Source organism: Dermacentor variabilis, chromosome 8, assembly GCF_050947875.1.
Source record: "Dermacentor variabilis isolate Ectoservices chromosome 8, ASM5094787v1, whole genome shotgun sequence".
Taxonomy (NCBI): Eukaryota; Metazoa; Arthropoda; class Arachnida; order Ixodida; family Ixodidae; genus Dermacentor; species Dermacentor variabilis.
This window is the reverse complement of record NC_134575.1, coordinates 103510316-103535516: the sequence shown is the minus strand read 5'-3', so window position 1 is coordinate 103535516 and position 25201 is coordinate 103510316. Positions and strand designations below refer to the sequence as shown.

At 46.2% G+C, this 25201-nt stretch overlaps 1 protein-coding gene across 1 annotated transcript in view; it reads right to left on the bottom strand.

Moving 5' to 3' along the window:
* LOC142591509 (fatty acid synthase-like) overlaps positions 1 to 24871 on the bottom strand; it is a 238068-nt gene extending 213197 nt beyond the window's left edge. Inside the window, exon 1 of the mRNA XM_075703832.1 lies at positions 24678 to 24871. The gene's annotated coding sequence lies outside the window, so the exon portion shown is untranslated. The remainder of the gene's footprint in view (positions 1 to 24677) is intronic.
* Positions 24872 to 25201: the final 330 nt, after the last annotated feature.

Genomic DNA, 25201 nt, shown 5'->3' with positions numbered 1-25201 from the left:
AGTGCATTTGTTCTCTGCAAATTCCAAGCATACGTGCATATACAATTCGTTAAGTTAATTTCACCAGATTTGAGGTTAGCATGGTTGGTTTAATGTTATCTATTGTATATCCTTCCTCATGATTATCAAGAAGACAAGCGCACTTCGTCTTCATCTTCTTCCGTCCTTGCTGCCGCTTTAACGTAACACTGATCCTTCACAGACGAAGCCTCTGGCCAATAACTGTTACGTGCACTCAAAGTGACGGAGATGACTGCTCTTTAAGCGGGCGATGTGTACAAGCTGTGAGTTTTTAGAACTGTAGCCATGAGAAGCGACACCAACAATGGAATAGGTCACATCACTAGGCAAACGGTGAAATGCCCGGTGTAAAGAGCCAGAAACATCTGGCACAGGCCGGGCTTGCCAAGTTGTGTCCTAAGCCATACTATGTCCCCTTTGTCGTACGACACATTCTTAGGCCGTGAATCATAGCTGATCTAGGGGAGATCCTGGGCCAAAAGAGTGCGGAGCTGTGCTATACTGAGCGATTAATCAGCGCGGTAGATAGTCTGGGCGATAGAAGACCCCGCATGAGTAGTAAAAGGCTGAATGGTGTAAACGAAGCTGCGGGTTGGTCTTACAAAAAAGAGAAAGGTCTGTAGCCGGTGGTTTAGTGCTTTGCAGTATTGGAGGAGTGTGTCATAAAAGGACAACAGGACATTCCAATTTTTATGCCTGGAGTTGGCATACACCGAAAACAGGTTGGTCAAAGTTCTGTTTGTGCTATCGACGAGGCGATTTGTTAGCGGGTGATACGGTGTCGCGTGGCGAAACTGTCAAGCACAGAGACGCCGCAGCTCTTCGACTACGTCGACCACGAACTGACGCCCACGGTTCCTGACAATAGCATGAGGGATTTCATGACGCAGTATAACGGAGGACGGCAGGACGCTCGAAACTTCGGTAGCCTTGGCCTTTGACATCGCTGCGGTTTCAGGATAAGGCTTCACATGGTCGACGCAGACTATCATCGAAAGGTTGTCGTTTTTTGAGCCACGCAATTGGGAGAGAAGTTCTGCTCCAGCAATTTCGAAAGGAGATGATGGTGATGGTACAGGGGGAAGAAGGGCTACCGGAGCAGTATTAGGATGCTTGGATTTGTGGCACTTATCACAAATGACAGCATAATTCTCTATACTCCGTGGCGTACTACGCCAGCAGAATCGGCCCTGAATGCGGTCATGTTTTGGTGAAAGCCATGCGCCCAGCGCTCGCGTCATCGTGCAAAACATAGGGCACGTGTGTTATCACATCCCAAAGTACCGTTAAGAAAAAGCGGGCCCCATCAGTCGCGCTTTTTGTAAAGCAGGTCATATTGGATAACAAAGCCATTGTAACCTGTCGGGTTAGCAGCTGAAGCAAAGGCGGAATTCAGGCTGCGGTCGTTGAAAATAACTTCCCGGAAGGTGGCTATGTTGGGGAAAATGGTCTCGCCGAATGCAGCCAGAAACTCATCCAAATTGTCCGGGTGACATGCAGTTGTCGGTAGAGCGAGCCTCGAAAGGCCGTCCGCGTCCGCATTATCGCCGCCGCTGTTGTAATGGACTGCAAAGTCAAGTTTTGTAAACGTAGCGCCGATCGAGCAAGGCGGCCAGATAGGTCGTGGAGACCAAATAACACAGTGAATGGTGATCAGTAACGATCGTAAAGCAGTAAGGCAATGGCATGCTCAGCGTCAACAAAACGCCGAACGATGACCGTGCCGAGGCAGATTCCACTTGCGTCGGTGTGCCATTCTGTTGTGGCAGAAGGTACAAATGATGAAGTATGGGTCCACAAGAAAGCAAGAACTTCAGTTGACGAAACGAGAAGTCTTAATGGTGTGTCAAGGTGAAACATTTATGCTTGCGCAGCAATGAGGTAAGAGCGTAGGCAGTATCGGCAAAGTTGCATATGAAACATCGGAAGTACGAGCAAGAACTGATGAAACTTCGGAGCTCGCGTAGCGACGGTGGTTGTTTAATTTTACGAAATGCAGCGACCTTTTCTGGGATGGGCGCACACCGTGCTTCTCCAGTAGATGTTTAAGTACTAGCGCCTCTTATTGGCCAAAGGGACATTTCCTTAAGTTGAAAGCAAGGACAGCATGTTCAAGGCATGTCACAACAATGTCAAGTTGACGATTGTGCTTTGCGAAAGTACCACCAATGAAGTGCGGCCATCGCGTACAGCTTTCCGCCATGAAGTTAAAGTTACTTTCTCGAACTTAATTGTGTGCCTTCATTCATTCATTCCGTTCACTAGGAAGAAATGGAATACCTTACCCACTTCCATTGTCAATAGTTCCGATCGATCTTTATTGGAAGGTGCACTGCGAAATTATATTCAATGATTGATTTCCTCTAGAATTGTATTGCCTTTTGCTGATGTGTTATAGCTGTTTCTGTCTACTATATGCTATTTACTTGATAATGTTCATGCTGTGGTCACTGCTCTCTTTCGAAAATTTCTAATGCCATTATTTTGCTGCAACGGCGTCTGTCTGCCGCACGTATTAAGATGTCTTTATGAAATATGCTTACGTCATTGTGAAACGCCATATTGGGCTAGAAAGTATGGAAATAAATAAATAAATAAATAAATAGGCAGGTATTCGGCAATTTTTGTTTCTCAGCTTCAGCATTGAATACTTTTGTTTCTGCAGAAAAGTTTATATTCCTCGCCCGGGCATGGTCGCACTTATAAACTTATTTCCATCAGGCAATGAGAACAAAATTTGCTAAAAATAAAAGAAATTGTGAGGTGACGGTGAATTGACAAATTTCGAACACATCTTCAAGCGAACATTACACATTGCTGTTTCTGGAAAAACAACAGCTATTGTAATTTGGAATAGCTCAGAAAATAAGCTGGTGTAACAATGAAGACAGCAGCTTTAAACTTCCCCATTATGTTGTCGCAAAACTTTCGTGTTTCTATGCACGGGCCTTAAAGTTTTCATGCCTGATTTAGTATTATAAAATCACGCATACATACACACCGTTGAGCCTATACCTTCACGGCGCCTAACTAAATCTCACACACGCATGCAACGAAATCAGCCAGCCTGCTATCCCGTTAGCTCTTTCCTTGCCTTTGAAACTGTGGAATAACACTAGTTCACTGAGAATACTGGTACTTGCCGGAAAAGAATTGTTTGTGAGCAATCAATCGCGAATACCACCGTATAAATGAAAGAGAAGTACGACCATACTAACCCATACAATGGACCTCTTTTTTACAAGGAATAAACTATTTTCTATGCCGAGAATGCACACAGTCTCACTCAACGAAGTTCTTACGAAACATCGCGGTGGCCGCATCACAAAAGGAAATGAGGCAGAAAATCTCCTGCTGATGCCAAGGCTGCTCATCCAGTGCAAACTTGCAGCTTTCCCCAAACTTCTATGCGGGTGGTATTTTCCCCCTCCAAAGCTTGGATTAGATAAGAGTAGTAGAAAAGGATACGGTGAGATGTGTAAATTGCATCCCAAAAGGCAGCTCCGGTTAGTGCGAGGAAATTTCGGCTGTACATGTAGATCCCTATATTTTCTCTTTTATCACGATGACACTAGTGCCGGTGGTTGCGTATAACCTTGACCCCAAGGGCAGTCATATTTTCGGTTTGGAGAGAACGAGGGCCGAGCATGTTGACTATTGCTGCCGGCATCGACCATCAACCTATCGCACCCCGCAAAGTACACTCTCATGTCAACAGGTGCAGATTATCGTAGGCAGCCGCAAAGTGTAGGTGTACCCAACATTTTCCGAGAGCCATGCGCTGAATGCGTGCTCGGAACGCACTACACGTGCCCATCTGGGCTCTTGCTGCAGCTGTGCGCATGTAATTTCCCCTTCCCGTAGCAGTACAATCCATATGCACACTCGGCTTTACACTTAACATACAGTTTTGCACACGCTACGAAAGGAGCACGGTCGTACAAACCTCACTCTACACGTTGCGCAGCACAGTAGTTTTTGACCTGCGACGCTTTCTGAGAATAAAACTTCATATCTTAGGACTACAACTTCTGGACGTAAGGTTACGTCAGATTACGTATTGCTTGCGCACCCTCCAAGAGCGCCAGCCATAGTGCAATAGTTGTGTGCATCCGCTCATTACGTGGCAAATGGGTCAAGATATGCGACGCCTTGCATATTATAAGTACGTCATCTTTGGCCAAAGAAGCGAAGGACGCTTAATGTTACATCGAAAACATGAGACATATGCTTATCTTTCCCTCATATATGACCTGCTTTTTTGGTCGCGAAAGCGAGCAGTGAGACAAGCCCGTATAGCCTAAGTAGAGTTTCCTTCTGTGTTTGGAACGCACTTTAGTGGCAGAGTTTGCAAAAGTAAAAAGCAATTTAAAAGATCAAACCTTAACGGGCCCTGAAACAAGCCGGAACAGACCCTTTCTCACGACGCACCACGTATTTTTCTTTTAAGAGCTACTAGATATACTCGAAAAAATTACGCAATTACATCCACAAATAAAACGAACGAGAAATTGTGCCTGCGTCTTTACTGCATAGTGATTAACGTATTGGTTTGTTATTGATGATGTATGGGGTTTTACGCCACGAGAGCCTATGATGCCCAAAGATATCCTTGATATGGTAGAGTTACTGATAATGCGGTGATTGCCAAATGGTATATATGTAACTGACTTAATACTGATTAGAATCAGTATCGTGGCAGGCGAATTATGGCGCATACCCAGCATCAATGAAAAAACTTACACGCCACGGAAACATGATAGTAGCCACTGCACTTTCATGAAAGTGTGTAATCCGCTAACCCTTTACGAACCACTTCGTAAAAGCGAGGTGACTTGCTAGCTGCAGCCAATAAAGAAAGGTCTTAGCTGAATTATATGACAGTAGCAGGAAATCATGCATCAGAGAGAGCTAAAGTGTATAAGGCAGTGTGCACAGCCTTCAAATGAGCAATGGTTTGTTTCACTGCTCCCCAAGGCTTCCACGAACGGGAAATCTCCTAGCCACTCTTCGATGTGCAACCTAAAGCACTGTGTCCTATTTTGTTTCTATTTATATGCAGATGCGAACAAGTCAGTGTAGAATATTCCTCGAGTAGTGCTAAAAAGACGCAAAAAATACCTGGGTCATTGACGAAAATTGTTATGTCGTCAGTGTAGGCGGTCAACTAAATTTATTGTAGCCGCAACATGGAAAAGCCTTTAATGCTTCATCACTCATGTATCTTCCTGATAATAAAGAACGACGGAGCATATGTGTGTAACGTGGTCGTTGCGGAAAAAGCGGCTCGTTGTGTCCTCCTAAAAAAGTTTGATACATTTGACATAGTCTTCCGGCAACCAAGAGTAACGCACTGTTTCACGTAGGTATATCAGCTCTACTTTGTCCAACCACTTCGCTTGATTAAGGGATATACAGACGTTCTTGTAACTCATTTCTGCTTCGCACCGTCGAAAAGTTCCCTGATTTGCTTGAACACCGCAAAAGCAAAACGGCCTGGTACAGCACTCTAGTGCGAGGCACGTTCTCCTTAATAAAAAGGCAATTGTAACAGTGAAAGCGTTGCCACAAACGTATAACCACTGTCGAAGAGGGTGATTCCTATCCACTATCAAGGGTCGGATCGATACATTCATTCTTTCAACAGCAGTATCATCCTGCCTTCTCTAAACAAACGCGGTTTAACAATTTCAAGGTGCAAAGGTTATCTAAGTACGCCCTAACTTCATTAAGGAAAGAAGCAAAACGCTGTTACGATTGGCCAGATGCACCCAGTGCAACTAGGATAATCTAAAAACCATGCCTAATCAGAAAGTACAGGGTGGATCCCAATTTCCTAAGAGTGGCTCTGGTGGTTCCTGGTCTGGCTGGCGCCCCGCAGTGATTACTGGCCCCTCCATGTGTGTGCGGGACATGGGGAGCGGGGGGGGGGTGCCTTCAGCGAAATGTGCGAGTCAAGGAGAGGCCCTCCTTCAACTGAACCAAACGGGACCCATGGGTTACCGCCAGTTGAGGCAAGCACGTGCAACATCGCCGAGGAGACAGGGAGCAGCCGCCAATTGCCGACCGGACTTAGAACATATCATGTGGCGTTGGCGTGAGCGCATTCCTGCTTACGCTTTTAGCAGGCCTGTTTAAGCGACTCCGCGATGTATGTTTTTGTATTCTATTCTTTCTTTTCTATTTCGTTACAAAGGAATGAGCAGGACAAGTATTGCATTGGAAATATGTCACCCCTGCGTAGTCGCGAGGCTCTCCCGGGTGCCTGTGGCGTGCCAACAACGCCATTTCACCCGGTAGTAACACCGGGCGATGTTCAAGTAACCGGCGTCACAACAACGGATATAAGATCCGACCATTGTACCGATGGGCCCGTTGCTCAATACGCACTGATCCCTCTTGTTTTAGGTTGTTCATACATATAGTCATCTATAGTTACATAACAACGATCGAATCAACCTAGTCTTGATAGAATAATATTAATCTCACCATGCCTAAGTACCCACATGAGAGGCTGAGTTTTATAAAGTTCTATGATTCTGTTATGATTCTGGTTAATTGACAAGCGTAAGACAGCTGACATAAGGAAGTATAATATGGATAGAATTAAACATGCTCTCAGGAACGGAGGAAGCCTGAAAGCAGGGAAGAAGAAATTAGGAATTGGCAAGAATCAGACGTATGCGTTAAGAGACAAAGCCGGCAATATCATTACTAATATGGATCAGGTAGTTCAAGTGAGTGAGGAGTTTTATACAGATTTATACAGTACCAGTGGTACCCACGATGATAATGGAAGAGAGAATAGTCTAGAGGAATTTGAAATCTCACAAGTAACGCCGCAAGAAATAAAGAAAACCTTGGGAGCTATGCAAAGGAGGAAGACAGCTGGGGAGGATCAGGTAACAGCAGACTTATTGATGGATGGTTGGCACATTGTTCTTCAAAAACTGGCCACCCTGTATACGCAAATGTCTCATGATCTCGAGCGTGCCGGGATCTTGGAAGAACGCTAACATAATCCTAATCCAAAAGAAAGGGGGCGCCATAAACTTGAAAAATTATAGACCGATCAGCTTATTGTCCGTTGCGTACAAACTATCTGCTAAGGTAATCGCAAATAGAATCAGGAACACCTTAGACTTCTGTCATGCAACGGACCAGGCAGGATTCCGTAAAGGTTACTCAACAATAGACCATATTCACACTATCAATCAGGTGATAGAGAATTGTGCGGAATATAACCAACCCTTATATATAGCTTCCATTGATTACGGGAAAGCGTTTGATTCAGTCCAAACCTCAGCAGTCATGGAGGCATTACGGAATCAGGGTGTAGCCGAGCCGTACGTAAAAATACTGATAGCTGTCTATAGCGGCTCCACAGCTACCGTAGTCCTCCATAAAAAAGCAACAAAATCCCACTAAAGAAAGGCGTCAGGCAGGGACATACGATCACTCCAATGCTATTCACAGCGTGTTTACAGGAGGTATTCAGAGACCTAGATTGGGATGAATTGGCGATAAGAGGTAATGGAGAATACATTAGTAACTTGCAATTCGCTGATATTGCCTTGCTTAGTAACTCAGGGGACCAATTGCAATGCATGCTCACTTACCTGGAGAGGCAAAGCAGAAGGGTGGTTCTAAAATTATTCTGCAGAAAACTAAAGTAATGTTTAACAGTCTCGGGAGAGAACAGTGTTGTTGTTGTTAAAAACTTTATTTAAACAGAGGTGTTTGGGCCACGTAGGCCCCTGGGCCCCCGCACGACCGTAGTCCACTAAAGTGCTTATGTTCCGTAGGTCCATAACACTGGAAGCCCGGCTGGTCGCGATGGTCTGCGTTGCCGGGTGCTCAGAGCGGAGCACGGTCTCCCAGTCCTCCCACGATGTCAGGTGCTCCAGGCCCCGCGGGGGAGGCTTCGCCGCGCAAAGCGACAGGATGTGGATGGTGGATGCGAACGGTTCGGGACAGAGGGCGCAGGCGGGCGTGGGGAAACAGGGATGGTAATGGGATAGGGTGACAGGGGAGGGGAGTGTGTGTGTCTGGAGTCGCCTCCACAGTATCGCATGCCTGTTGTCTAGGGATGGGTGAGGTGGGGGGTAGATCTGACGTGCTGCTCTATAAGCCTGTGTCAGATCGCTGAAAGAGTACATGCGCTCCTTCGTGAATTCCGGATCAGAGGCCACCTGAGCCCGGTTAATAGAACCTCGGGCTAAAAGGTTGGCAGCCTCGTTTCCTGGATTCCCGGAGTGCGCAATCACCCATATCAGCTCCACATGGCGGGGTGTAGGTGCAACGGGCGAGTCCAGTATGCAAAAAGCAGGAACCTGGACTCGGCCTCGTGCAAAATTTAGTATAGCTGTTTTTGAATCTGTTATTATGTACCGGGCTTCCGTATGGGTGATGGCAATGGCAATCGCAGCTTCGTCTGCAGCTTCTGGGGAAGTGTGTGGGCGGAGGGATAGTGTGATGAGTGGGGAGAGGGAGGAGGAGAGAACAGCAGTTTACGATAGGTAGCGAGGCACTTGAAGTGGTAAGGGAATGCATCTACGTAGGGCAGGTAGTGACCGCGGATCCGAATCTTGAGACGGAAATAATCAGAAGAATAAGAATGGGCTGGGGTGCGTTTGGAAGGCATTCTCAGATCATGAACAGCAGGTTGCCATTATCCCTCAATAGAAAAGTGCATAACAGCTGTGTCTTACCAGTACTTACCTACGGGGCAGAAACCTGGAGGTTTATGAAAAGGGTTCTACTTAAATTGCGGACGACGCAACGAGCTTTGGAAATAATAATGATATGTGTAACGTTAAGGGATAAGAAAAGAGCAGATTGTGTGAGGGAACAAACGCGAGGTAATGACATCTTAGTTGAAATCAAGAAAAAGAAAATGTCACGGCAGGATATGTAATGAAGAGGGAAGATAACCGATAGTCATTAAGGGTTACGGACTGGATTCCAAGATAAGGGAAGCGTAGCAGGGGCCGGCAGAAAGTTAGTTGGACGGATGAGATTACGAAGTTTGCAGGAAGGACATGGCCACAATTAGTACATGACAGGGGTAGTTGGAGAAGTATTTGGAGAGGCCTTTGCCCTGCAGTGGGCGTAACCAAGCTGATGATGAGGATGATTCTGCCACCCAGGCAACGCGCCATATATATATACCTTCAAGAAACTATTAAATCTGACGGTGCCTACATTAACCTTGCACGCGTGATGCTTCATAAAAAAGGACCGTCTCAGTCGGGCAAGAATTAAGATGGATTGATTAGCTGCCTTGACAAAAAATGGCACAAGCCAACATCACCATAGCACACACGTCGAAGAAGGTTAGTGTGGCTAGGCAGGAAAATAGGTAGTCAGCAGGTTGAGCGCACTGGCACACATTACTTTCCGCTGTGACAAACTTGATATTTCTGTTTGAGTTTCTGTTCGTCAAACATCGTCAGGTAAGGCGCAGCCTAATGAAAGGAAAAACCACATTTTAGGACCATGGTCATCCTGGAAGCCGTAGTCTTCTATGAAGACTTATCGTTCGTTCTTTTTCACCGTAGGGCAACAGCAACTACCGAGCAGGAACATTGCAGGAATTTAAAATCGACCACTCTACCCCGGCCAACTGTTTCCATCGTGGGTCGGAAATGAGAGAACTAAAGTTTTAAGCCGGCGTTTTCGAAAATATTGCGTACGCCATCTTTTTGGTTGCGTGACGATTGATTTTAAAGCTCTGCGGATTTCTTCTAAGTGTAGGGATAGAACTCGGAGAAACAGAAACCATCCACTTGAAGTTGTAGACAGAAAAGTCACAGCAGCTCGTCGACCTCCTGCTATTCAGTCAGCGCTAAGTTTGCGCTCAGAAGAGATTTATCGATACTATTCGCAAACTCCCGAACGTTACGCAAACGCAAGCGTTGCCTGGTCCGCTGGAATTGCGAGATGGCGGCCAAAAAGGATCATTTCCTGCTGAAGAAAAAAACGACTTAATTGGCCAATTGAGCGCACGGCAGCATCCTATAATTCGAAAGTTCACACCTTGGGTGCTATAACGTAAAACTATTCCAAGCTTTTCTATTCCAAATCTGCAATCGGATCTCCGCGATTGACCAAAAGCTTTTTTGGACCACCTCCACTTCACCTATCTATCACGCGACGTCCCGAAAACCGGCATAGATCCCCATCTGACATGACGTGTACGCGCTGATTATGCATGATTTGACCCGAACAAAAGAAAAATAGCTATTTCTGATTCGGCGCCTTTTCCCCATTAGCCCTCGGCTATTGGTAAAATGGTTTAGGCCTGACCCAGTTCACCTGCCTGTCATGCGACGTCAGACAACCGCAAAAACTCCCTACGCCAAAGTGACGTGTACGCGTTAAGGATGTATCAATACGCCAAACAAAACTGAATTTCCTTCTGAATAGCTGCAGGTTGCCCAGTTCCGAAAGGAATAAAAGATGGCTGCCGCCGATCGCTCAGGCACTGGCTACTTGCACCTACTGGAGAGCATGGGTTTATTTTTCGTACAAGAAATCTTTTTGCGGTGCCGTGTAACGTTTTAGAGCACTTTCGGCACATTTACGACCTCGCTCTGCCAACTCTTCTTTGCTGAGGATCCGTTTTAGCGGCATTCTTAACCTTTCGTTGCATGCCGCCGGAATTTTTGACCATACACCTCAAGCTAAGCAAGGGAAAGCGGACCAATCGCCGACGCCGGCACCACGCTCTTTATCCCGATATCAGTTTGCAGTGCTGTGGCTCGGCCCCATCGAATCCTTCTCCACTTGAGCGTGCTTCTCGCCTCTTGTCAGCCAATTAGATAAGACAAGCCGCTCAGTGTAGGCAAGGTTATTCGTTTTTCAAGCAAACAGTAGTGACCTCCTATGAACGAGGAGAGCGTTTGATTGGTCTGTTCTGACAAGCCCGCGGATGGCCGCCTGGTGCTTGCATCGGCGGTTAAGCAAATTTGACGTCCGGAGATTGGAATAAAAGCATATTAGAATAGTTTTACGTTATTGGGCCCCTTTTTTACGCTGCAAGGGGCACGTGTGGCGAAAGAGCGCCATCGCTTTGGGAATTGGTTGTCAATGCTGACGAACTGTGAATTAGTAAGGGTAGACAAACACGACTGCATAGAGGCCTAAAGGAATTCGCTGTAATGTGCTTAAATTATAAACGTAGCAAAAGTATTGCACTGGAAAGGAAGGAGCAGTATGCACTGCTTCGGCGAAAAAAAACGACGACGAGTTAGTGAAAGCTTCGTGGTTGCATTGCCTGAGCCGTATGACCTCTTGATAGGGTTTTCTGCTATCTGAGGGCTTGTCCTATGGAGGTGCTGCTCCCTTTACAGACCTGGACCTCTAAAGCCGGACGCTTCCTTCCGCTTCTGTCATGCCTGAGGATGCCGCGAAGCCAAAGTACCAGGCATCGCTTGTCGTCTGTTGAGGAACTATACGCCAACAAGGTCCTCCAGTCATCAGTGGCGCCGACGACCATAAAGTGGAAGATTGGCTCTCGTCATATGACTTAGTGAACACAACAAATGTGACGACAAACCTAAACTTTTTAACATCATATATCATTCTGGAATCGCCGCTATCTGGTTCTGTAATCATGAATCCCGCATTTCTACAAGGCCGCGTTTACGACTAGTTTCAAAGAAGACCACGGTCACCATGTGAGGGGCACTTCGTGCGGAACAACGGTTCCGTACTCGCATGTAGAAAAAGGGTGAAAATTCCCCAGCTACCTTGGAGATGTACGTATCCTGTTCCAGCGCAATAATCCTGCAATAACTGGAAAGATAAAAAATACTATGCACATTGTCTGACTCCCACAAATGCTCTTTGCGAAAAAAAAATCCTCAAAGGTTAATGAGATCATTACTCTGTGCCAGGGCTACAATGAGCTCTGAAAACAATGCCTTACTAAGCGCCGAGAGGTCGCTGCGGACGACACGCTTTCGGTCGTAACCGACATTTCCAGAGCTTCTTTCACTCAAACATTTCATTTTAACGCGATAGCGTTAAGGAGCTCGTGTCGCAGAAAAGCCGGTGTCGTCGGCGTCGGTGTCGGGTGTCGGCGTCCGCGGCGTTGGCCGTGAGCGATAAATCACGGCAGGCACTTCATAAATAAAAAGCAACTTCCAAGATGGGCTGGCTGGGAATCGAACCAGGGTCTCCGGAGTGTGAGACGGAGACGCTACCACTCAGCCACGAGTTCGATGCTAGAAATCGGTACAAACGCGCTTTTAGTGAACGCGGTGTTGCCTTAAAAACGTGCCGTAGAATGTTATACTGCGGTGTATATCGGTAATTATGAGCACGTAACTTACAGAAGTCGCATTTACACGAATAGCGAAGTACGTTTCCGCTACATTTCTTCTGCGCTTACCGCACACGCAGAGCCATCTTGCGGCAAACACAGAAGACCCCTCCTCTCAATGTACGGCGCTGCCCCGACAGGTGGCGCGCCATGCGCGCATTGGGGCTGTGCTGTGCGCGGACCGGTGCCAGGCGCGTTGCGGCCCCGACTCCCTCTCCCCTGGCGACGCTTCGCCGTGCTCCCACGCGGGTTGCAGAATCAAGCGCCGTTCCTTTCTTTAGATTACTATCTGTCTATCTCCCTGCCCGTGCCGATCACGACGTTTGGCTGGCGTAGATCGTTTCCCCCTCCGAGACACCGAGTTCTTTGGTTCGTACCGTTTGCTCCAATTTTTATTTCGGCATGACGGTACGTTACAGCATGTACAAAAATGCTGGGGGAACAGACTAAAAGCCACAAGCTTGACAGGGTCTGTACCCGATAGTTGCACTTTGACAGGGGCAACAGGAAATGTTCGTGTGCGACAAGCTTACTATGCCAAAACTATACGTTCGAAAAATGAAACTAAAAGTGTTGAAATTAACATTAAAACGGAAATACTTTACTGTTATGCATGACATCAAAATTTATCAAAGGTTGGAGAAACTTCCCAGCACAAAATCGAAACTTAACAGCACCGGTATTACAGAAAACAATGCTGGTTATTTAAAAGAGCAGGCACTGTATATGGGTTCATTTGTTGGCCATAGTTATTACGGGTCCGTGGCGTAAACCAAAAAGTGATTTCGCGCGTGTCATAAACATGCATTATTTCAGTCAAATATGCAAGTTCTTCTAAGCACAGATTGTTTGTTTTAATGCCTTGTATTTAGCGTGTCATTAGTAAAGAATCGTACAAGTCGACAACAGGTATTACGTTTAGGTGTTTACTTTGTGTGCTTTATACAGAGCATAGACAATCAAACGACCAACCCTTCCTGTAACCTAGAAAGCCTCAGAATGTTGGAAATTGGGGTGGTTCCCCAGACAAGGTAGCAATAGCACACTTTTGAAAAGAAAAGTGAATTATACCAGAACAGTTTTATTCTCAGCCAAAAGAAAACGTGTGCACGATAATATACCAACCGAGCGAGAAAGACTGGAACAAACAGAATCAGACTGCCAATTCCAGGACATGTTTTCGTTAAAGAGTACACCAAGACATTTCGCTGAAGGAAACACCTCCAGTTTTCATGTACCAATAAAGCCTTAAATCAAAGTTGACTTTCCTGTTTTAAGCTCTAAATAATATCGCTTTTGTTTTTGACGTATTTATAGTTAGCGAGTTTTTCAAACTCAAGGTATGCAGTTTCACGAGTATGCTATTTCCACTAGTTTGAATTTCTAATAAATCCGATCTTAAAAAAATCAGCTAGTATCGTCGCATAAACAACGAATTCGATATTTTCATCTATTCTTACCACGTTATTATTAATACATTAAAAATTAGAGGCCCTAGGATGGTTCTCTGCGGTACTCCGCTGTTCAGGGATCGCAAGTTTGATTTATAGTTATTCAGTTCTACCTGCTGCTGGCGATCACTCAAGTGCCTTTGCATAAGTGTTCGAAAAGCCCCATGAAAACTGTAATGCTGTAGCTTTTTTTAAAAAGTATGGTATGATTAATCCGATCAAATGCTTTCCAATAGTCGATAAATATTCCAACAATGTAAAATTGTTAAAAAGGTCAGCTAGCTTACGGCCAGTAAAAGTATCGTTATCTAATTTGATCTCAGTGGGACCAGCGTTTTCTTTAGAATAGCCTTCTAAGAAAGAATTTAGGCTTTTGCAGAGAAGTTCCAGTTTTCTAGATACTACGTGATTAAACAACTTATAAAAGTATCGTTCTTGTTGTATGCGCAAATGGGCTATTTGTTTTATTCCGAAGTTTCTTGAACGCTTGTAAATGGGAGGCGCTTTTTGTCCCAAGGAACTTTTGAAACAGTGCATTTTTATCGACGATTGCTTTCAAGCATTCCGAAGTAAGCCAGGGTTTTCATGCCTTACGAAGACGGGTCTGTTTGAGGCGAGGGCGCTTCTTGTTCCTCGACCAGATTTCGTCAAGAAAGCAAGACAAGGTACAAGCAACTTTACTGATAGGATGCTGTGGCAATATAAGCCTCGATAATATGCCGCATGTCGTATAGCTAAGCGTGGCATATACAGATACCCTAATATATACGGCAAATTTCGCTCACAGAGAACTCAGCCAACACTGACACCGGACTTTCTGCGACACGGACCTTTAACGCTCTCGCGTTAATATACGCAGGAGAGTATTGTACCTTGAGAAACACCCGTCCATTTGTAAATTCGAGAAGAAACACCATTTTCATGGCAATAAAATGCACGTCCGCTAAGGAAATCATGAATCCATGCAATTGTATACTGTGGGAAATACAGAATTTAAGGTCTCTTAGTGAAGATGGCGTGGTCGACGCTGTCAAACGCCTTCACGCTATCTGAGGTCCCTAAGGCTACGTAGTGGTTCTTCTGGCGAGCGAGTTGAATCTGACTCTCCAAGTGAAGATGAGCATACCATATTGAACACCAAGACCTGAATCCTATTTAAGAGTCACCCAATAGTCGGCCCTCGCATATCCAACTTTTGAGAAGACCATACAAATATCTCTCTATTTAAGAGATTTAAACTCAGGGAAAGAAGTCTAATGCTATCCATTGTATAGCCATTGCCCCACCTTTTATGTACCTGAATAACTTTGGCAACCATAAAAGCTAGATCTATTCGGACATTTTTAATTGAAAAATTCATGAAAATAAACAAATCTTTGGTAGACAATTCTAACATTATTTTTATCATCGCCCTAGTTATTACATCCGAACCTGGAGCTCAAGCTAGCAGCGACTTTCTCTCTTTCAATAATTCTTGTAATGGTGACTGGTACGAATTCATTAGCTTCTTCAGGTGCCAAGAATATGATGTAATTTACGTAAATATGCCCTTTAAGCCTCTTGCAATCCCCTACAGTGACTGTAACAATTCACTCAAAGATAAAGCAGCAGATTCTATATATATATATATATATATATATATATATATATATATATTGCGGAAGCAACCTTTCTATGCCCTTAAAATAAAGCGTCAGACAGAATGTACCCTTGTTTCCGTACTTGGAGAATTTCGAACACTTCATTATCATTTTAGACTTTCTTTCTCAAAACAACTCTCCCGACAGCCCCACAACTTCATGTATGCATTAGTGCTTAATACCCCGTAACGATTCGCGCTCTACTTTGTCATAGACTCCCTCAATATCTCTAAAAGCTATCCATAAATGCATGTTCTCATCTAGTGAAATATCTATCCACTGAGCTAGTACAAACATGTTATCCTCTAAGCGTCTGCCAGGTCTTAATCTATCCTGTAGTTACCCTAGTAAGTCATTCTTTCCTCCAACTTCAACAGTATTCATTTTATGGCTTTGATAATTTGCTTCGCTATCCCTGTCCCCGTCCTTGCGGTATGTCAATCGCCCCGCCCTTTTCGACCACTAGGTGCGTTTCCTCCATTCTGTCCCACACGTGTTGCTTGGCTTTCACTATCACTTCCCTAATCGGTTTCCCCGGCAGCTCCTTTATCTGGACTCATTCGCCCGTACCTACACTCTATATTATCACCAGCTCTACGCATGTTGGAACCCCAACAAAAATAACTCGACGATTTACCTCCTTCTCGTCCCCGAGAACTGTACCTGAGACCGTGTTAGCTAAGCATAGAATAACCGGTTAGAAAGTTTAGCACAACGCCAGGAGGCCACGAAACGCCGTGATGGCACCGCTGCCATGGCGTCTCTGCACAGTCGGTGCACCGAGTGCATTTGTATTTCGGCAACCGCTTTAGAGCGCGGCTCTTAAGCGTCCGTTCCCGCGTTGAGCGTCGGCGTGCCTTGGCGTCGGCTTAACCGAGCGAACGAGCAGAGCGAGCGATGACCGCAGCCGTGGTCAAATGGTTAGCGATGAAAGAGTGATCACGGAGCAAAGCGGAGGATGAAAACCGAAGAGAGAGCGTTAGGAACAAAGCGGAGGAGGAGGCTACAATGAAAGCGCGAGGCGGAAAGTGGAGGAGGAAGGTAGGGCGAAAGCGCGAGAAGAAACACTTAGTGCCGCTCTGCCGTGAAGACGGCTACGAGATGGCGCCAGAGTAGCGCGCGTCGCCATTTCACGGGTGGCATGCGGCAAGCGCGTCCAACGATACTGCATACGAAAGGTCTGTTTACGGCGGCTGCTTTCAATCACGCCCGCGCGCCGCCCACGCGCTCTCTCATGATCTCCCGATAATCGAGACAGTCGCGGCACACTTCGCTCCGTTTGCAACGTGCCGCACGAGACAGATTGTCAGTGCCAGGCAATATGTCGCGAAATTAAAAAAAAAAACGTATAGCGCTGCGCTCAAAGTTTGCATTATGGAGTATCGTCATCCTCGGTGTTCTTTCTTTTTTTCGCCTGCCGGGTACATGCGGCGGAGCACGCGAGCCCTGAGCTAGTTTTGTAAAACGCACAGCGACGACACGCTGTTGAGATGACAATTGCACGCCATCGAAAAACGAAGCTTTATGTACGCTGCGGCTTTGTTCCATTTCGGCTGCGCGTATGTGCGGAGACATGTCGAACAGAATAACCTTTAAAGCAATGCAATGAGTAAAGAGTTTCTCGTGGGGTCACCACAATGTAGGTTATGCCCCATCTCCCTCATGCCGGTAAATCTACAGAATATTTGTTTTGAATCAATATCTATGAAATAGACCACGTTATGACAAATTGTCGTGTACTACTGATAGAGTGCGCTGTTGCGCGATATGCGCCTTGGTGTATAGTAGCAACAGCTATGATGTTCCTGCGAGTGTCTTTGTTATGTTTGAGAGCATGCGAGAACCCACTCTATCACACAAACACACGCACACACGCGCCCATACGCGCACACCCACCCGCCCACCGACACACACACACACACACACACACACACACACACACACACACACACACACACACACACACACACACACACACACACACACACACACACACACACACACACACACACACACACACACACACACACACACGCACACACACACACACACACACACACACACACACACACACACACACACACACAAAGAAAAAGTATCTACTGTTTAGCCTACACGCTTCCGAGCGCAGGGTGAGCGCGCGCAAACCGGGCGAGACATTTCGTGCTCGTCGAAAGGCGAGCTGTCAGCTCACCCACGCAGACCAATCACAGCAGGCAGTTCTTCGTGCGCATGGACACTGGAAAGCTTAACTAGAGATGCTCGCCGTGGCATGCCCCTGCTGTGGCTGTGTCAAGCCACGCAGTGGGTGGCTTTCAAAACCGACGGAAAATTTCAAAGTTCCCACAATGCTCTTTGCGCCACAGGCGGCACTGTTGTTTGTAAAGTCTGCGGTTCAGGTCTGCCTCCATTATGTAAAATAGTCGAGCGCATCATAGCGTCCACTATGACAAAGTTTCTAGATGATATGCAAATGTTTTCGCCATGTCCACACGGTTTTCGCTAATGGCTATCTGCGGTTAGAAGTTATCAACCATTGTCCATTTCTTACTTCTGCGCACCTGTTCTTGGGAAGGCTGATCAAGTTGAAGCAGTACGTTTAGATTTTACTATAGCATTCGAACTTGTCAGATATAATAACCTGATTTACACACTCGAAATTGTTGCAGTACGACAATACCTGATAGCTGTAATCGAGAAGGGGACCGACCGGTGGAGTAGCGCACTGTGGTATAAGAATTACAGAAAGGGATAAGGTGCCTCTGAAAGGCTGTCCTACGTTTCGATAGGACTACCTATCTTCGTCAAAGGCGGTTTATCACCCTGAGAGGGTCATTTGTAATGTGTTAGTAGGGTGACGTCACGTGCGGTCATTGTCAGCGGCAGCTGGCTGTAAAGTAAGAGACTGAAGAGAAAATGAGCGCCTTGTCATTTGACGTCTCTGTTTTCATGTTTTCTTAGGCGAGCGGACACAAGCCATAGATTGGGAAGGTGGCAGCAGAAAGAAAAAAAAACAGAGGGGCTTGGTGGCAGGCATGGGAATTTTTTGGAGAAAATGAGAGGCTAGGAAGCCTTCAGAGAACTGAACCTAAACTTTAGTTGTCGCAGGCCGTGTGCGTTTGTGGTTTTGGAAGAGCCAGTCAGATGGCGGTCAGTGCGGGAGCAAGTGAGGACAGGAATTGAAAGAATGGCTTGAGTAGCGCACGAGCAGTGTGCCCGGCGTTTTTTAAGGTAATAAGATGTCGACATGGAGTCTCGGGGCAAGGGATGTGGCTGTTAGGACGGCAGCGGCTTGGTCTTTCAAGAGGCGTTAACGTCGGTATTGCGGTCTAGGCTTCGTTGCGGCGGTAACGAGAAGTAGCGCGAGACTGTGCGGTCGAGATAGCGAACAAGACAAGGTCACATCAGGGACCTTGGAAAGTGTCGGTGGTGACTTGAAAATCTAAAATGAAATAAAGACGGCAGGAGAAGGAGGGGGCAGGTTTATACAGTGAAAGGGATAGTATGGTGGACATATGCGTAGAAGCATGATTAAACAAATAAATTGATTGCTAAGTTAGGGACAAGGAAGAGCTGGGCACCAAGGAATAGATGAGGTTCAGGATCAAGGTTAGCTGCTGAATATGTAAAGAGCAGGGCGCAAAGATCAGAACCGAAGAAGAACACAGGGGACAGGACCGGCCGTTTGACGAAATTTTGTGCCTTTGTTTATTATGAGAATTGCAAGTTTATGTGTTACTGCTTTCAGTGATTCAAAGTTGTCACTTGCCAAATTGATTCCCGTTGGAAGTACATATTTTCACTTGCGCATGACTAGTGATTCCGTACGTTACCTCGTGCGAAGTGAATGGAAATTTGTTTGGCGCATGGAGGTTAGTATAGTATAGTAGGGCGATGACAGGCAAACGAGAGCAGTACGTGAATGAAACTAGCAATACAGAAGACGGTACAATGATCGTAATGTCACAAACGCTGTCTCTCACCCATAAATTCTTTTTTAGGCACGTTCTTGTTTCGTCCATTCTGCATACGTAGACTTTGGCATCATGCGTTGCTCATTTCTGCTTAGCTATACGAAAAAAGACGAAACAAATGCCTGCTGTAAAGATATAGCCTGAAAAATCTCGATGAGGACACATATGGTGGTAGTGAAACACCACGAATACTCACTGAAGAGCGTGTGTTTACTGGTGGAAGTCAGGTTGCTTTGCAAACGCTGATGACAATTTTGGTTCTGGACAACTGCAACGCACCGCGCGTGCAACGCGATAATATAGTGCCAGCTTTAAAAGCAGTCATAACAAAGGCATGCGCTATCCTGCGCCGCGTTACACGCTCTTAAGAACGGTTGATATGTGCCGGGAGTTAGTTTCTATATACGCGGCATGATGAGCTCTAATGCTTCATCTGGATATCTGGAGGAGGAGCTTGTTGTTCAGTATATCAAGAATCACCAAGCAATACACAATTTCTTTTTGTTTTTTGAGCCGAGACCTTTCCTGGATTTTAAGGCCTTTATAAGTGCGTCAATCTTAAAGCCATTTCATTCACTGTGTTCCCCTAAGTACGCCAGTTATGCCTAAAGGTGTGTACAGCATATGCCCGCATTTCTTACATGTATCTTTCAACGTATCCCTTAAGTATTTCGTTAAGCTGATTGCAGTTTATTTACGGAAGTACGTTTGATCGCTTTGGGGCGTCGATACATTACGGTTATACGCGCTTTCAGAAGAATAAAAACGTATTCCCTTTGGTGCCTCTCAATGCAGCGCAATGATAACATGGGCTTCTTCAATGGCAGCACTTCTACAACCGGATCACTAGCGATGCACTAGATTGATTGGCGGAAATACGTCCGTGTTATAACTGTTGTTCGTGCATATCGTAAAAGGAACGTGTCTCGTCAAATCTGCGATCAACAATTTAACTGAAACGCTCCGGAACCCGAAGCGACCAAGCGCAAACGCCTTTCGATTGTACTTCAATTTTCACTCACAGACAGGTTCCGGCGAATCTAGTAGCGATATCACTTTCTTTGTCATTCACAGGCGGGGTTTTCTTGTCATTTTTGCAAAGGTAAATGTGTTTTAATAATTATGCTGTGCAGGCCAGCAATAAAACACATTGAAATTGGTAACGCGGGTACACAGTGTCGTAAGAGAAGCCGTGCTTCTGCAAAGGTATGAAAGTATGCTCCACTATTTTCAATGCACACCTATACTATGGACGTTTCTTCTTTCAATGTAGTGAATGCTCTAAGTGTGGATCTGAGCAATGCGTGAGTGAGAATCGACGTGCAGGAGCTCACTTCGGTCAGTGCCAACGCAACAATTGCCGCCGTGGCAGGGGTGCACTTTTCTAAGGAAATAACATATTGAAGCGGCTGTGCGCGTTATATAAGTTTCAGGTAAATTGGTGGTGTAGAATAGACGTAAAATTCAGAGAAAGTGATATTCCGAAGTGCCAAATCTGGAAAAATAATGAAGCACAAGTTCCGGTTGTTTGGCGCCAGTGATTATTAATAGAAATCCCATTCTGAATGTTGCGGTACACTTTCTGATAGCTACGCCAGGGTACCCGGGTTGAACACTATATCACTGCAAGCTATTTTACTGACACGAACAAGTTTTACGCAAGGCGCCACCAAAAATCTGTTTCATGTACGTACTCCACACAATCACCATCAAGCAAATTCTCGAGATGCCGGTACTTTGCTTTTTTGTACAAACATAATTTTTAGGGAAGTTGGCATAAAAATATTTGCTTTTTTTTGGAATCGGGCTCATGATGAGGTGTATTTGGTTCAAGGTACAGAATTATGCATCCTCTGTTTTGTCACTAGTGAATGCTCAGCATGGAAACCTATATTTGCAGTGAAGACAGCAATACTTTGAAGTGTCGACGTGCTTTCTCTGGCGAGGTCGTGGCCCTTTTTATACCTCTACTGTCCAAGGAAATGTTCGTGTCGTTGGCGTGGTAAGTAAAAACCTCCTCATACGTGAGCCGATCCCGCGTATAGCGCAATACCGGCCCGATCCGCGGCGGAGGTGAAGAAGGCATTAAGCGCTCCCCATACGTGGGCCAATCCCAAAGATAGTGCAATACCGGCACGACCCGTGGCGGAGGTGAAGCAGGCGTTAAGCACTGCCCATACGTAGGCCGATTCCGAAGATAGTGCAACGCAGGGCCTACCCGCGGTGGAGGTGCAGTTCGCCGTTAGGGGCCCACATACACATCTTCGCTGGTCATTTTTCTTCAGAGTGAAAGGACACCGAGTTTTTGCATTGAAGCTGTATGCCTCTACCGTCCAAGGAGAGAGAGAGAGAGAGAGGAAAGGGGAAAGGCAGGGAGGTTAACCAGAGAAAAAGATCCGGTTGGCTACCCTACACTGGGGAGAGAGGGGAGGGGGAGGTAAAGTGGTAGCAAAGTAGAGATAAGGAAAGGAAGGAGCGTAGACACACGATCACAATCGGTCACTGGCACCGAATACTGTCATCGCACAGCACAGTGACACTTGCCGCACCAAGGAAGTTTTCGGGGCGTTGGCGTGGGAAGCAAAAACTCCCCATATGTGGGCCGATCCCGGAGACAGTGCAATGCCGTGCCGACCCGCGGCGGAGGTGAAGCAGGCGTTAAGCACTACACATACGTTTATCGATGCGATCGGAGAGACGCACCTGGCGGAGGTGTTCTGATTGTCGTGAATCAATAATTGCCGTGCACACGAGTTAACATTGACAGCCACTTGGCAACGCTGTAGGTTAAAATTTCAATGTCCCCACTAACAATACTGCTAGGTGTTTCTTATCGACCCCCTCACCATCAACCGGACTTTTCTAATCTCTTAAACAACATAATAAATGAAATTACTTCTAAGCATCCCAATGCTATTAACCTCCTTTTGGAAACTTTAATTTTCCCAACATTAACTGGCACAATGGCACTGCTTTACTAACAAATCAAACTGAAGCGAGCGACTCAGAGAAGTGTGGTTAAATTACAATTAACACAGCTAGTACTGGAGCCATCCCATGCGTCAGGGACACCTGCCAATATTTTAGATCTTATACTAACCAGTCATCCTGAAAGCTTAACATCCCTTACATATCTTCGTGAGATTAGTGATCGCAAAGTTATTCTTGCTGCCTTCACTTCCGTTTCCCCACCACTCGACATGTACGAGAAGACAATTTGTTTATATGACAAAGGTAAGTATGAAACAATATATATTGAATTAAACACATTCTTTTCTACCTTTGCAGATGAATTTAATAACCATTCGATTTATGATAACTGGCTGCTGTATAAAAGCAAACTATGTAAACCAAAGGAACAATTTATCGCCAGGATAACGATTCGATCCAGTCGACAAAAACCATGGTTTACGAGATCCTTAATACTACTCGAAAATAAAAAAGCGCCTTTATCGCCACGCTAAAGTTAAGGCAAGCTCAATCCTGTGGAAGAAATATTACGCTGCTGAAGCTACGTACTTAATCGAAATTACCGATTCCAAGCCAGCCTTTTTTCACTATCACGTGGCAAACATTTTACTTATTAATCCACGAAAACTCTGGCAGTTGATAAACCCCAAAGAAGCGCGTATCAGTAACCTTACGAACAAGCTGAGTGAATTGGTGACAGATTTAACCTGCGCTAATATCTTCAAGAACGCGTTTTCTTCAGTATTGACTAATGAAATGGACTCACTTCCTCCTCCGCCAACCATAAGTATACAATGTAACATATCAGCCATCACATTCTCAGTAGGTACAGCAAGTGTCGCCCTCCGAGCGACACTTGTTCTTGATATAATGCTGTGCAGATTTATGCAGTTGCACTCGCAGATGGGCAAGAAAGCCGAAACCGTTTCCTAGAAAATATACCTTTCACTATAGTGTTAGGTGCAACAAACTCCACATACGTGGCCGATCCCGGAGATATTGCGATGCCGGGCCGACCCGTTACGGACGGGAAGCGGGTAATAAGCACTCCCCATACGTGGGCCAATCCCAAAGATAGTGCAATACCGGCCCGACTCGCGGCGGAGGTGAAGCATGCGTTAAGCACAGCCCATACGTAGGCCGATTCCGAATATTGTGCAATGCAGGGCCGATTCGTGGTGCAGGTGCAGTTCGCCATTAGGTGTCCACGTACACATTTTCGCTGGTCATCCTTCTTCACAGAGTGGAAGGGCACTGAGTTTTTACATTGAAGCTGTATACGTCTACCATCCAAGGAAGCTTTCGTGTCATTGGTGTGGTAAGCAAAAAATTCCCATACGTAGGTCAATTCCAGAGATAGTGCAATGCCGGGTGCACCCGCGGCGCAGATGAAGCAGGCGTTCAGCACTCCACCTACGTGGGCCGATCCCGAATATAGTACAATGCGGGCGAACGCGCGGCGTAGGTGAAGCAGGCGTTAAGCACTCCGCATACGTGGGCCGATTCCGAAGCTAGTGCAATGCTGGGCCAACCCGCGGTGGAGGTGAAGCAGGCATTAAGTACTCCGCATACGTGGGCGGATCCCGAAGATAGTGCAATGCCGGTCCAACCAGCGGTGGAGGTGAAGCAGGCGTTAAGCACTCTGCATACGTGGGCCGATCCCGAAGATAGTGCAATGCCGGATCGACCCGCGGCGGAGGTGGAGCAGGCGTTAAGCACTCTGCGTACGTGGGCAGATCCCGAAGATTGTGCACTGTCGGGCCAACCCGCGGCGGAGGTGAAGCAGGCGTTAAGCACTCTGCATACGTGGGCCGATCCCGAAGATAGTGCGATGCCGGGCGAACCCGCGGCGCAGCAGGTACAGTTCGCCATTAAGGGGCCCACATTCACAGCTCCACTAGTCATTCTTCTTCGCGGAGTGGAAGAGCACTGAGTTTTTTCGAGGGTTATCCCCGGCAGTCGTCACTACTCGACGGCGGTGGATATCTTAACCATACAGTCTCATCACACACGCCATCTCCGTCGCGTCGGATATACCTATGATAGCTGATAAGCCTCCAGGGTGCTCGCTATCGCTGTCATGGTTTCGCCCTCAGAGCGGCACTTGTACTTGATGTAATGTTGTGCATATTTATGCAGTTGCACTCGCAGATGTTGCAACTTGCAACAAAGCCGAAACCGTTTCCTAGTAACTACACCTTTCACTATAGTGCTAGGTGCTATTCGTTTAAACGGGGGATCAACGACTACTTTCTCATGAAGTGCACTTTACTAAAGACGTGATTTGTTTTACCTGTTATGGCGTAGGCGAATCTTTTGAATGAGCGACTTCCCTGCGCTGGAGAGGGTCCCAGCAGAACAAATGTGCGATGCTGGGCCTGCCACAGTGTCCAGGCCACGGAATTGCACGGCAGAGTTCTGACTGGACCACCTCGGCGACCAAAGTGCGCAGCTCACCCAGCGAGCTCATTAAATACTGCATTATACACGTCACGCTTCGTGCGGCCTAGGCAGCTGACACTGATGCCCTCAGTGCGTCTAAGTATAGCCTATAATTAGGTTCGTTACCACGTACGATCAAAAGATAGAATGTTCATATTCCGCCTAGGGCAGGCAGTGACAACTGCGCTTCAAGAGTGTATACTGTGCTTACACACTCACTAGCCGCATGCGTTAGTCTTCCATCGGAACGCGCATGCATTTGACCTTTAGAACTCCTTTTTTTCAAGTTTGCAACCTGCAGAGCATTTACGAAGTATTATTCAAGAAAAATTTTCCAGGAAGCGAAGGCGGACCACTGAAGTTTACAAATAAACA